Source organism: Anastrepha obliqua, chromosome 3 (genome assembly GCF_027943255.1).
Source record: "Anastrepha obliqua isolate idAnaObli1 chromosome 3, idAnaObli1_1.0, whole genome shotgun sequence".
Lineage (NCBI taxonomy): Eukaryota > Metazoa > Arthropoda > Insecta > Diptera > Tephritidae > Anastrepha > Anastrepha obliqua.
In genome coordinates, this window is record NC_072894.1 from 90,550,889 (window position 1) to 90,564,905 (window position 14,017).

Genomic DNA, 14,017 nt, shown 5'->3' on the forward strand with positions numbered 1-14,017 from the left:
ATAATTTTTCCTCTTTTCAATAAATATTAGGTATGGGAATAAGTATCCGCCCTCGCAAAAGAGGTGTCACTGCTGATACTATTTTTGTGTTCGCTCTAGTAATATACTGGTGATTTGAAGGTGTATATGTTAGGTCTCGATCGCAGTAGTTGACATTCATTTGAAGCGTAAAGATCCTTTTTTATCTGACATGGAAAATGTCTACGTTCGTCCCGAAAAACAGCATTTGCGAGAAGTCGTGCTTCATTATTATCTTTTAAAGAAAAGTGCACCTGAAACGTGTGGTATATTGATCAATATTTACGTTAATCACGCGCCATCAAATACATTTTGTAAAGAGTCGTTTCGACACTTGCAAAGTGGCAATTTCGACGTCAGTGATAAAGATCGCAAAGAGGCACCGAAAAAATTCGAAAATACTCAACTACAACAATTATTGGATGAAGGCGCATGTCGAACTCTTGTTGATATGTCTAAAGTGTAGGATGTTGACAGATCGACCGTCGGTAAACGTTTGCACGCGATGGGAATGGCCCAGAAAGCAGGTAACTGGCTGCCACATTAATTAAAGGAGAGGGATATCGAGAGACTTTGGTGACGTGGGAGATGCTTCTTAAACGGCAGAAAAGAAAAGTTTTTCTGCATCGCATCGTCAGTGGCGATGAAAAATGAATCTATTATGATAACCCTAAGCGTCGAAAAAGTTGGAGCATGCCAGGTGAATCGCTGTCAGGTCCATCGACAGTGAAAAAAAATATTCATGCTTCAAAGGTTATGTTGAGCATCTGATGGGATCAGATGGGTGTCATCTGTTGGGTATGGGAATAAGTTTTCGTCTTTGCCACAATTAAATAATACATGATATTATGTGAAGTATGTGCTATTGGAAGCTACAACTTTACTCCATCTTTCAGACAGCATACGTATTCCTTTGACCAAAAATGCGAGTTCTTTTGACTTGATCCATTCATTGAACCAATTTGGGATGTTCTCGTGAGAAGTGAACCGCTCTCCAATAAGAGGTGACTGCATTGATCAGAACAGATGTTAATCCGAAGCTGCAATGTCTAAGAAATACGGCGGGGGGTCAAGGTCAAGTCCCTATAAACATTTCTGTACCGATTTAGTAACGTCGCATTCCAGCCGCTTTTCTTTGAGAGCTCAATTCAAACGCATTACCTGCAGGCGGTAACGATCGCCAGTGATGGTTTCAGATGGTTTAAGGAGTTCATAAATTGTAGTATTGCACTAAGGGCTCAAAGAAACTAATTCTCGGTTGGAGAACTTAGAGGCTAAGCTTGTTTATAAAAAACTTATGCCACATATATTGCACCTCATAGTGGATGCAACAGCGTTGGAGACTTTTCTGTCCATCACAGTAAACACTAAAGTGTGTGTTAGTAAATAATTAAAAAATTTAATATCTTTTAGTTGTCTACATTGATCTTTAAGGTAGGCAATTCCTTCTTTTACTACATTGTTTATCTTTTGGATAAATTTTGATAGGATAGGTCGATAGAACCTTATTTAACTCGGTGTTGGATTTTGTCATGCAACCTTTTTTGTTTTGTTCATTAACTGAAACAGCCAATCCCACTTATACGAGTGAACTCAAAACAATATTGGCGTTACTGCTTATATATTTTTGTTTATATTGCATCTAATTCGACCCATCAAAATGCCAGTTTCAAATAAAAAAGAGATTTTGATCTTCTAATTTAGTTAATCCACTGATAACTTCCTCTCCATAAAAATTGTCTCTTGAAGTGCTAGAGAAACTCGGGCGACTGCTATTTGATAAACCGATTATTTACCTGTAAGAAATGGTTTTTATGATGAGATTGGACACCTTTTTTGATTTTGATTTTTCATACAATACTCCCGTATGCGTCGGTCAAAAATTGACATACTAACAAAAAGATTTTTTTTTTATTCAAAATTCTTTGATGGTAAATGGTAAATACCTAAATCAATTTTTTCTGGGATCAACCCAATTTTTTTTTAAGATTGACTCATAAGTAAAAAAATAAAAAAAAAAATTTCGACCTTCGAAGGCCTATATCTCGATTTCGGGGCTAAGTTTGCAAATCGGAGAAATTCCATTTTTACTTATGATTCAATCTTAAAAAAATTGGTTTTGTCCAATACCCTACCGAGTGCTTTGCAATATTATGCATGCCATATATTATTTTTTATTAAACTATTATTTTAATTAATATAATCTCTCACACTTTCAATACACTTATTAAAATGATGGTACATCATTCTTTTATACCGGAAGCTCTACAAAAAATAGTGAGTTTCATAGCTTTTTGCTGAATTGTTAACGAGGGTACCAATATTTTTCCAAACCATTTGTAAATTTTCGTGTGTAAAGTATATATTCATTTCATATTTCATTTGATATGCCTATAGTAACAGAAATTTCACCCTTAGTCGAAAAAGAATTTTCATAAAAAATGTTATACAGATTTTAGGTTAGGTTGACCTAGCTGGCTGAAAGCCTTCATATAGACTTATTGGTCCTTAGTAGTATCAGATGGTGCTTGACCCTTACGTTTCCTTGTAGTAGGCTTCTTGTAATAAGCCTGTGTCTTTTGCGAATCTAAGTAAGATCTGAAGCTCTAACCCCGAAAGACATTCTAACCTCTCATATTGTACAGCTCCTAAACATTTCATTCGGGTTCTAGCTAACGCAGGGCACGAACATAGAGGGTGTTCAAGAGTTTCCCTCTCTTCTAGTTCATTGCAAAATCTGCAGCTATCATTGTTTGTAATTCCCATCTTGTATACGTGTGTCGCTAACAAATTGTGGCAGGGCTAGTACGAATCTGGCGTATTTATCTGCATTCTGTGTATACATGATTTTCGCGATTTTGCAAGTGGCTAGATTATTCCACCTGCTATCTATCCGTATTTTCATGTCCGCGGCTATGCCATTGTATGCCGTATTTAAAGGGGTCAGTACAGCGCTTTTGGCAATCTCATTTACAATTTCGTTTCCTGGAATTCCCAATAGATGTGTAACCGTCTGTCTGCGTCTAGTCTCTTTATGGGATCCCTGGTCCTAAGAACGTTTTTAGATGAAATTTGATATAGGTTTATTGCCTTTATTGCCGCTTGACTGTCAACGAATTTATGTTGGAATTGCTCGATGTCTTTGCTAGTGCTATTTCTGCAGCCTTTTCTACCGCAAAGAGTTCTGCTTGAAAAATACTGCAGTGGTCAGGGAGCTTAAGGGTACCTGTAAATGGCCATATTTTCCCTGATTTTCATTAAAATTATTTAAAATGAAGAAGTCAACATATTTTTTTCGAAATTGGTACACAGTTTATTTATACATTAAAATAATATAATTTTTTTTTATCGTTTAAAATGGCGGATGTACACTCAATTCTTCCAGGAAGGTCGCAGCGGGGCTTCTCAATCGGCGGGCATTTTAGCATCGGAATACAAAAAACCAAACATTTTTTTGTTTATTAATGTCATAATTTTTAAATGATTTAAAAAAAACAAATTCGCGGAGTAAAATGCTTCAAAACAAAAATTAATTTTGGGGCGAATTTTCTTGCTATTTTTGTTTCGAAAAAAGTATTTTTTCGAAAAATTTTCGAAAACTAGTAAAATCACATAGAAAGTAATATAAAAAATATGTGTGGAAAATTTCAGGGAGTTTCGAGTTATCGTGTACGCCAATTTGAAAAATATAGTTTTGAGAAAAACACGTCTAAAGTTTGAATACATAACTATACCTTTCCCAGCGCTCAAACGCAAAGAATAGAGTCGTCACAGTTGACCATCTATAATATAAGAAATACTTAAATTTACGTTCTAAACATTTTTTGACATACAGTAGGTTCTGTTTTTATGCGGTAGATACGTTCCGCAAGAAACAGCATAAAAAAAAACAGCATAAAAAAAGCTACTAGTTCTATAGTAAAACTATAGATACATTTCAAATGCTAAAACCGCATAAATCTGAAATAATGTAATAAAATCGCATAAAAAAGGGCACTAGTCCCATATTATAACTATAGATACGTTCCATAGACCGCATGAATCTGAAATAATTAAATAAAATCGCATAAACAAAATATTGTATTTTTGAAAATTATATCTTTATTTAAGAAACGTCAGAATCGAAAAATAAATTTAAGTCAGAAATAGAATCAGACAATACCCACATGTTGCGCGTTCGTTTAGGATTTGGCGTAAAATCACTTTCGTCACTTTAGGAAATGTACACGTCTGATCTAGATAGTTATGCAGGCGGTTCCATACTTGTAGGGTTAGCATTTCGGATGTAATCTGTGATGAGTTTTTGCTTAGCTGGCTTAGAATCTTGTTTATATGTACAATTCTCGATAGGTCGACATGCATTTTGTAATTTAAAAAAAAACCGCACTATTTCAAAACCGCATAAAAAAAAGCCGCATAAAAACAGAACCTACTGTATTCTTAAAGGATTATATTAACATTTTATGACAAAAAACAAAAAAATGTCGAAATTTTATAGGTATCTGTCCCCTTAATTGCCCGCCTTATGTCCAGCTATGCGCAATAAATCCCTGCACCTACTCGGTCCATCATTTTCGAGCTGTTAGTATATATATTAGGCGTATTGGGGCTAGGTTTCATACCTCTTTTCCACCCCTATTTTTCTATTGTCTCTTCACCCAATTGTATTTCGGAGTCATATAGTCCGTATTGGTTAGATAACTCATACCTATTGAGCTATGTCCGAATATTTTACAGGAAAATTCACCCGGCTTTATTACAGCTGAGTAGCAACAATACATTATTGAAGGAGATATACCCCATATAACTCCCAGTATTCTTTTACATGCATATAGTGCGTTACTGGCCTTTTTCTCCTCTCCAATACGATACTAAAAGGTTTCTGATGCTGTGGCATTTTTATGTACGTTCCTCACGTAGTTCACCTTCAACGCCTTCACGAAAACTTTTTTTATGAATTTTTGTTGTTGATAATCTGCTTCAAAGAGCTTGTAAACAAAGTAAGACTTGACAAATCGAAATACAATTTGCTTTATATTTTTATTTCTCTATTGGTTAACAGGCTTCAATATTTTTCAAACAACTCGAATATTTTCGGAATGTGACGAATTTTATTTAGAATGAAACCTTGGTCTGAAAACAATGCCAGCGTTAATGTATTTATTTACACACTATGCATTTTACTATATACATTTATGTACTCGTACATGCACATAATTTTATTTCTCGTGCATAACCTGACGTGTCAGTCAGCGTCGAGCTTGTCAAAATTTCATATTGGCAGGGAATATGAAGCGAACTTATGTGCCATAATTTATAGTAATGTAAGTGTATATGGTACATATGCAGGTATTACGTGAAATCCACGAAAGAAGTGGAAGCACTAAAAGTGACAGCAGCAGTGCTGGAATCCTTTGATATATGCGAAGAGATTTCATGCATGCAACAAATCCTTTACCATCACACACAAATGTCAGTCTATAATAATAAATACATTCACAAAATGTTTCATCTGTATTTACTCCGCATACATATATGTATGTATATGTATAAATGTAGGTGTTTTAATGCTGTAAGTTACTTATATATATAAGGATAAGCCCATAAGTAAGATAAAAAGGTGGAATAAACTATACCTGAGTAGATTTAACGTCAAATAATACATAATCATACTCAAACTTAACAGAGACTTATTTTGTACGTAAGTGTGTGTGCATCCTTGCATTTGCATACTAACTAATTTAATGCTGAAACTCATAACATTAACTTTCTTAAACAGATTCATAGCAAATATATAAATATATAAATTTAAATTAAGGCAAGAAACCAAAGGTGAAGTGAAGAAATATTTGTTTAAAATTGTTTTCATTTCTAATACTTGCACATCTACCTAACCAACATTTAATATCTGGCGTTGTTCGGTGGAGAGATTCATTCAATTACTCGTTCGATTAATTCTAGACTAAGATTAAGATATTGACTAAATAGATACGGAACAGTAATTAATGTTTTTTTTTTTTATTTTTTTTTTATTATTTAATAATATGGTGGTCGCGCATAAACCCATTCGCCTACGGCGGTGCAGGATTATATATATATAAATAATATAATTGTTGCTTACACTTTTTGTTGGGTGTTTGGGCGAGCTCCTCCTCCAAATTATGAATCTGAATAGCAGATGGCTTTTATGAGGAGCTTTTTTCATGGCAAAAATACACTCGGAGGTCTGCCATTGCCTGCCGAGGTGCGACTGCTATTAGAAAAAAAATTGTTCTATTTGATGTTTCATGCACGAAGACTTGAACCTGTGCAGTTCCGAATGATAGTCACGCACCGAACCATTCAGCTGGACGCCCGCCGATTAGTACTCTTATATTCCTCAGCATGAGGCAAACGTTGTACATATGTATGTCCTTCATTATCAAAATTCAAATTAGAGAGAGACTAAATAAATCAATTTCCCTACTTTCTCTTTTCATTCCTACCAGATCATTTGGTTCTTGGCACCACGACCTCGCTGGCAGTGTTTCACGAAATCGGTCCAATTTTTGATGACTCGGTCCTATATGTGCGGCGTTATTCCGGTTTTTGATGTCGAGTTCTTTCAAAGTGGTTGGCAGAGTAAAGACTTGACGTAGTCCCATAGAAAATAATCGGTGAGTGTCTAGTCACTTGAACACGCCGGTCAATTGATGAAACTCGCCGTGAGATGACCTAATCGTCAAATGTCCTCTTCACAAATTGGAGCATTGCGTCGCTTGTCTTGTTAAAACCACTGCTCGGATAAATCTACGTTATCATTGACGGCAGCAGTACCTAACTCCTCATATTGAAATAAATAAGGTCCAATGATGCAGCCGTGCCATTAACATTGGACCGTTGTGGATGCATTCATGCCTGGTCCAACACGTTTATTGGTATATAGAATTAGATCAGCAGCTAAAAATGGGCGTCGTTCAAGAAGATGATGTTTTTGTTAAAGTTCACGTTGCGTAACTAACTACAACTAAGCCGGCATTTTCATATTAAACAACTCTACTCAACATTACAAATTATCTGGGATAGTCTACATTGTTTCAAAATGAAGTTGTTTAATAAAAAATATCTGTAATGTCAAAAAAATATATTGTATATTTTTATAGCATATCTGGAAGCAATGATATAGGTATGTATGTAAGTATATTTTTTTATTATTTTACACAAATTCGATTTTTAAAATCGGGAAAATTTTGTTCTACTTCAACCAAAATATGTTTAATATGTGCCTGATACGGAAAATGCCACACCAGTATGTTAACAGTGCCATTTAAGGTTTTATACAAATTGGAATGGTTCGTCCTTAGGAAAAATTTAAAAATTATTCTTAGTACGCTTAAAAAACCGAAGATTGCAAAGTAAAGATCCATACTCTCCAAGGTCCATACAAACTGTTATAGTCCCCAGATACATGAGCTCTCGACCAACACGTGTGGGTTTTCCGATCCCCATATGCCTAAATTTTAATCGTTAGCATAGTTAGCCGCATGAAAATGTACTTCGCCCGACCGGGTTTTGAAAGGACAACAGATTCCTCACTTTAGAAATAAGTTTGCTATGTTTTCCTACGTCGCCCATAAACAAGGCGACCCATTTTGCTCCCAACATGGTACTTTATCCATTTCATAAAAGAAGAGTTTTAGAAGCGTCAGTTATCTATTCAGTTGCAGATGAATTAAAGAACCTCCCAATGTGCTAACCACTTAATGTTTAGGTAATAATTTGGAACACAGTTTTATTTTTATTTATTTATTTTTCTTAAATTACTTAAAACACATACAACACTTAAGTGCTGCACACTCAACTTGTAAAGTACGCCTTTATGAAAGCATTCCAAAATGTGATTATATCCCACTGACTAACATATTCAATGTTCCCATTGCATGTTGCTGCCGCAGATGACTTCTTCGATGATTGCTCATGTCGGGGTGATTGGGTGGCGAAAAAGCGCAAATTAGTAACAGGTGTTTTCTTTGACATCATTTTCAGGAGTAAAAGCAACACATCTTTCTACTCGTCACATATACTTTGAATACAAACTCAGTAGCTCAATGCAAAACTATGGCATCAACCGCATTTTCTGCTCCGTCATCGCCAATTCGTTAAGACAGCTTTGACTGTTACCTCAGCATCACCGTTGGCTTTGAAGGCAGCTCAACTTGGCTTTCGCTATGGATTTGTCTTTCCTTCTACAGATGCTTTTACTGCTATGGCTTTAGCTGTTTTGCAGCGTTGGCACAAAAGTAAATAAGTAAATAAAGTCAAGTCACTTACCGTATTGCTAACGGCAACACAGCAACTACGCACTTCAATGAATGCTCCCTTATTTCAAAAACCGCTCGACTGTTTTTTATTTTCTTTTTTCATTCACAAATTGGTTGTTAGGAAGTACAGAGGACGAGAGAATTAAGCGCGCAAATAAGTCAAAAAGGAAATTCACGTTGAAGGCAATAAAAAGGCGCACAGCTGCCATTGAAAAAGCCAGTCAAATAAGTGAGGCAGTTTAAGGCAGGCACTTGGTTTTTGGAGGGAATGCCAACTGGCGAAAAAACACAATTTAATTTCATTATCGTTTTATTTACATTTTTATTTATTTTATATAAACAGAAAAAACAACACAGCGAGGAAGACAAACTGAAAAACGCCAATTGGCGGCTTGAAACGAGAGACTACAGCTTGAGTGCGGCATCTCCATTCTGAGAATGTCACCACTTGCTGTGACAAAAATGGTGTGGGCGAAGCACCTTGAAAAAATCGAGCATATGAGCCCTGCTGCTTATGAGCATTTTAAGTATTTGCGAAAAGATTATGCATATACTCTTATACAATACATATACACATACACTCGGCGACATTACTAGCGATGCACCACAAGATATAACGATTTTTGTCGTTTAGCGGCCATATCTTACCTTTGACTTAATATTTGTCGGAAGTAAATACATTTGCATAAAAATACTGACGTCATAAAGTAAATAAGGATGAGCACGTTCAAGTAGGAAATTATTGGATTTTGAAAAAAAGTGGAAGGCACATGTTACGAAGTCCATTAGCTCATTAAATTTGGACACAATAAATAATACTACGTGATGTACTCCCTGCACATAAATGTTTAACCCCTTCATTCGATCTCACTCAACCAACCGTCTCCTAACTTTTTTTACAGTTTTTCCCATTGTTTTTGATATAGTTGCAGGGATTTTGTGCTACCTAATTTTTTTGTGTTAACGGTCAGGGCTGTTTCTCGGATCTTTCAAATGAAAACATACTAATATTAAAAAAATATTAATTTTTTGGGTATGAGACTAAGTTTCCGCCCTCTTAAAACAGGTGTCGCTGCTGATACTATTTTTGTGTTCGCTCTGGTAATATACTGGTGACTTGAAGGTGTATATGTGAGGTCTCGATCGCAGTAGTGGACATTCATTTGAAGCGTAAACATCCTTTTTTATCTAGCGTTAAAAATGTCTACGTTTGTCCCGAAAAAACAGCATTTGCGGGAAGTCGTGCTTCATTATTACAATACCTTTTAAAGAAAAGTGCACCTGAAACGTGTAGTATATTGACAATATTTACGTTAATCACGCGCTATCAAATACAACCTGTAAAGAGTGGTTTGACGCTTCCAAAGTGGCAATTTCGACGTGAGTGATAAAGATCGCAAAGGGGCACCGAAAGAGTTCGAAGATACGCAACTACAATAATGATTGGATTAAGACGCATGTGGAATTCTTGATTATATGTCCAAAGAGTTGGATGTTGACAGACCATATTTTAATAACCCTAAGCGTCGAAAATGTTTGAGTCTGCCAGGGGAATCGCTGTCAGGTCCATTGCTAGCGAAAAAAATATTATGCTTCAAAGGTTATGCTATGCATCTGGTGGAATCAAAAGGGTGTCATCTACATATTATGAACTTCTTAAACCATCTAAAACCATCACTGGCGATCGTGGCAGAAATACGGTCGGAAGTTTGTCATTGCCTGCCGAGGGGCGAGCGCTATTTAAAAATACTTTTTCTATAATTTTGGTGCACGGAGATTCGAATGGCACTCACGCACTTACTTATAGAAATTACTCTCTGGCATGGTGCTGAATCGTCTTGAAAAAGCACTTCTTCTGTGTTCTACGATAGGACCTCAGTTGTTGGGATAACTCCATGGTTCACATTGTGTTTGAGTGCATATTGCATATTTGTATACACAGACCGTTCTCGCCATAAAAACTCACCTCCGCGGTTTCCTGCAGGAACAATGCATCCGTAGCTAGGTTGCTTATAATTACCATTTTCCAAACAAACGAATTTGTCATTTCTTTGCACCATTCTCATTTTCTGGAGCGCATTTTTGCTATTAAGCTTTAGACTCATGGGAGGGCTACAAGTGTTTTGTTCCTGGCACGAGCTTCTCTTTAAATTTCGTAGCCGACATAAGTGATGGTTGATGGTCAATTCTGATAGTTTAAATGGTAATCCAAGCTCTTCCGTTTCATTTGATGATGATCCATTATTCAATTCACCATTTGTAGTATTTTACATATTTTATACATACTGAAACACGCCTTTGCCTCAGACGAAAATAACATAAATAGTATTTAATTTTTAACTTTTTTGTTTGAATTTAATTCTAATGTAGAAATTGTGTAAACATAAACATTTTTCAAGGTATCGAACATTTTCAATTAGCCAATTTGTTGACAGGTAATTTCAATATTGTCGATGTTTGCACGAGAATAAAAGCATAAGGTATTGAATAAGTCGAGGTGGGGCTCCAGTGATGTCGCCGAGTACACATAAATAGGTATGTAGAGTCGCATTTGCAAGGGAAAATACGCTTGTGGTTGTCAACTGCTTTTTGCACCCTTATATTATTTACATTATAAATTTGCGTTATGGTAATTAATTGGCCCGTATGATTGCTATTAACTGAATTTATTTGAGATACTCTTTGGACTATTTGAAACTAGAGTAAACGCTATACCTATATGTAATGATAAGAAAAAGCAAGGGAAATACTCTAATACATAATCGACATATAAAAAATAGCATTACAATTAGCTACTCTTGCAACTTGTAAGGGCCCTCAAGACTAACCTTGCAGAGGACTGGGAGCGATACCGTGATGTTCAGAAGAACTACAAGAGGCTTATTCGGGAATCGAAAAGAGCCTCATTTAGGGAATTCTGCAGCGGTATTGAATCTCTGAGTGACACGGCGAAATTGGTTAGGATCCTGAAAAGGGACCCAACTGCAAAGCTGGGGTCACTTAGGAAATCTGATGGTTCCTTCACGGAGCGGAAAAGTGAGACACTCAGCTTGCTGATGGAATCTCACTTTCCTGGTAATCAGATAAGCATCAGCCGGCAACAGCCCTTATTGATAGAGGCAGTTGTCAGAGCTGTTACACCTTCTCGGCATGACTGGTTCGTTGCCAGATCTGTAGTGAATGAAGCCGCCATTCGATTTGCCATCAAATCTTTTGGCGGCTACAAGTCGCCCGGACCAGATGGCATATATCCTGCCATGCTGAAGGAGGGTGCAGAGTTCGTGACAGCAGCCCTGAAGAAAATCTTCTCGGCATGCCTGGCACTGGCTTACATACCACGCTCTTGGAGGATGGTGAGGGTCGCTTTCATCCCAAAGGTTGGAAAAGACGACTATACCAGCCCCAAAAGCTTTAGACCCATCAGCATGACCTCTTTCATGCTGAAAAGTCTCGAACGACTGGTGGAACTGCGCATACGTCAGAAGTCGCTGAAGGCTCACCCTCTGTCTCTATTTCAGCATGCCTATCAGAGTGGAAAATCCTGCGAGTCGGCACTGCAAAACCTTGTTGCTAGGGTAGAGCTGGCCATCGACAGGAGGGACTACGCTAGGGGCATCTTTTTAGACATAGAAGGGGCGTTTGATAATGCCACTTTTGATAGTATGTGTAACTCTGCTAGTAGGCACGGGGTAGACCGGGTGCTAGTAAATTGGATTCGTTCGATGCTGGCCCAAAGAATCGTTTCGGTGCGAGCAGAGGAAGATCTGTTGGTGTCATCTGGGGTTAATAGAGGCTGCCCCAAGGCGGTGTGCTGTCTCCATTGCTCTGGTGCATGGTAATCGATCCTCTACTCACCACCTTAAACGATTCGGGAATCTACGCACAAGCATATGCGGACGATGTTGCTTGTTTGGTAACAGGCCCTTCGCTTATGAGCATCTGCAGGAAAGTGCAGAAAACTCTGGATCGTATTGACCGCTTTCTGGCAGTGCAAAGGTGTCTTTGGGAAAACGTGGGGTCTCTCTCCTAGCAAGGTTCTATGGATCTACACGGCTATGATAAGACCCATTATAACCTATGCATCAGTGGTCTGGATGAGTAGACTCTCTGTAGTGGGAGTCAGGAGGACCTTATCCAGACTACAACGCACTGTGGCCATCTGCTGTACCGGAGCTTTTCCGACTACTTCAGGCCCGGCACTAGATGCTCTGATTGGTTTACCACCACTTGATGCTTTCATCCAAGGAGAGGCCTTGAAGGCCATCTGCAGACTGAAACACAGTGGGAATTGGTACGGCCCTTGTCCGGCATTGGAACACAGAGAAAGCATGGACATCGATCCAACGATTCTCTCCATGCCCCTTGACTCCATGCCATCAAGAGTCGTACTTGAAAAGAGATACAGTGTAGTGCTACCAGAGGCCCAGTTGTGGGGAAACTCAGAAAATGAGCCCGGTAAACACTGTTTTCGCATTTTTACGGAAGGCTCCAGGACTGAGCATGGCTCTGGCTCTGGGGTCTACGTGGAATCCAGCGAGACTAAACTGCACTTTGCTCTTGGAATGCATGCATCTGTGTTTCAAGCGGAGGTGTATGCAGTTCAAGAAGCAATGAACTTTGTTGTGGAAAAACGATGGAGAGGCAGATCTATATGTGTCTGCAGCGACAGCCAAGCTGCGCTTATGGCCTTAGACAGCCCTCCAACCACATCAGGGGTAGTGAAGTCCTGTAAATCCAAGCTGAACTATGTCGGTAGACATAATAGCCTGATGCTAACATGGGTCCCGGGACACGTGGCTATCGCGGGTAACGAGACCTCTGACTCCTTAGCTAAGATGGGCTCTGAGGCCAACTTCTCTGGCCCAGAGCCCGCTTTGCCACTCCCCTCTGCGGCCATCACGGCCACGGTTAGCAAATGGGTAACTACCACCCACAAGCGAGCTTGGCAGGCTGAGAGAGGCTACAGATGGACAAAACTGATGTTACCGTTCATGTCCGATCGACTGTCGCAAACCCTTCTGTCATTAGGCAGAGGGGAGTGTAGACAGCTGGTTGGACTGATGACGGGCCACTTTCTGTGGGCAAAGCACATGGAAAGGTTGGGCATCTCAGACAGTGCACTCTGCCCAGCTTGTGAAGAGGAGGATGAGACGGCGGACCACTTCCTGTGTGTCTGCCCCGCCTTCGCTCGAATCAGGTTTGAGGTCTTTGGCACTGATGTGTTAAGAAGCGACCATCTTGGCTCCTTGGCACCACAAGATCTACTCAGATTTCTTCGGAGATCGGGTAGATTTAAAGAAAATGAAAAGGGAATCCAAGTGTAGTACAATGGACTCAATTAATGTCTGAGTGCTGCACTTGCTAGTTGTCCCGACAAAAAAAAAACTTGTAAGGTTTTCGTTACACGCAAAAATGTTGCATATATTTGTGTTTTGTTGCATGTTCTTTTCTCAAAGCTTTGTACTATGACCAGGTAACAGTGCAACATTTACCAAACTCTACAATGCGCCAAAGAGAGCAATGTCCGGCTGGTTTTAGCTTATCTGCGTTCACAAGTCGTCAAAATAGTTATGTAAAAAGTTAGACTGCTACAAAAAAATGGAAGAAATTCTTTTTTTTTATTACATTTAATACATACCCATACGTGGAGTTTGGAGAAGGGTTGAATTTTTCTTTTTCTATTCTCATATGAAATATGT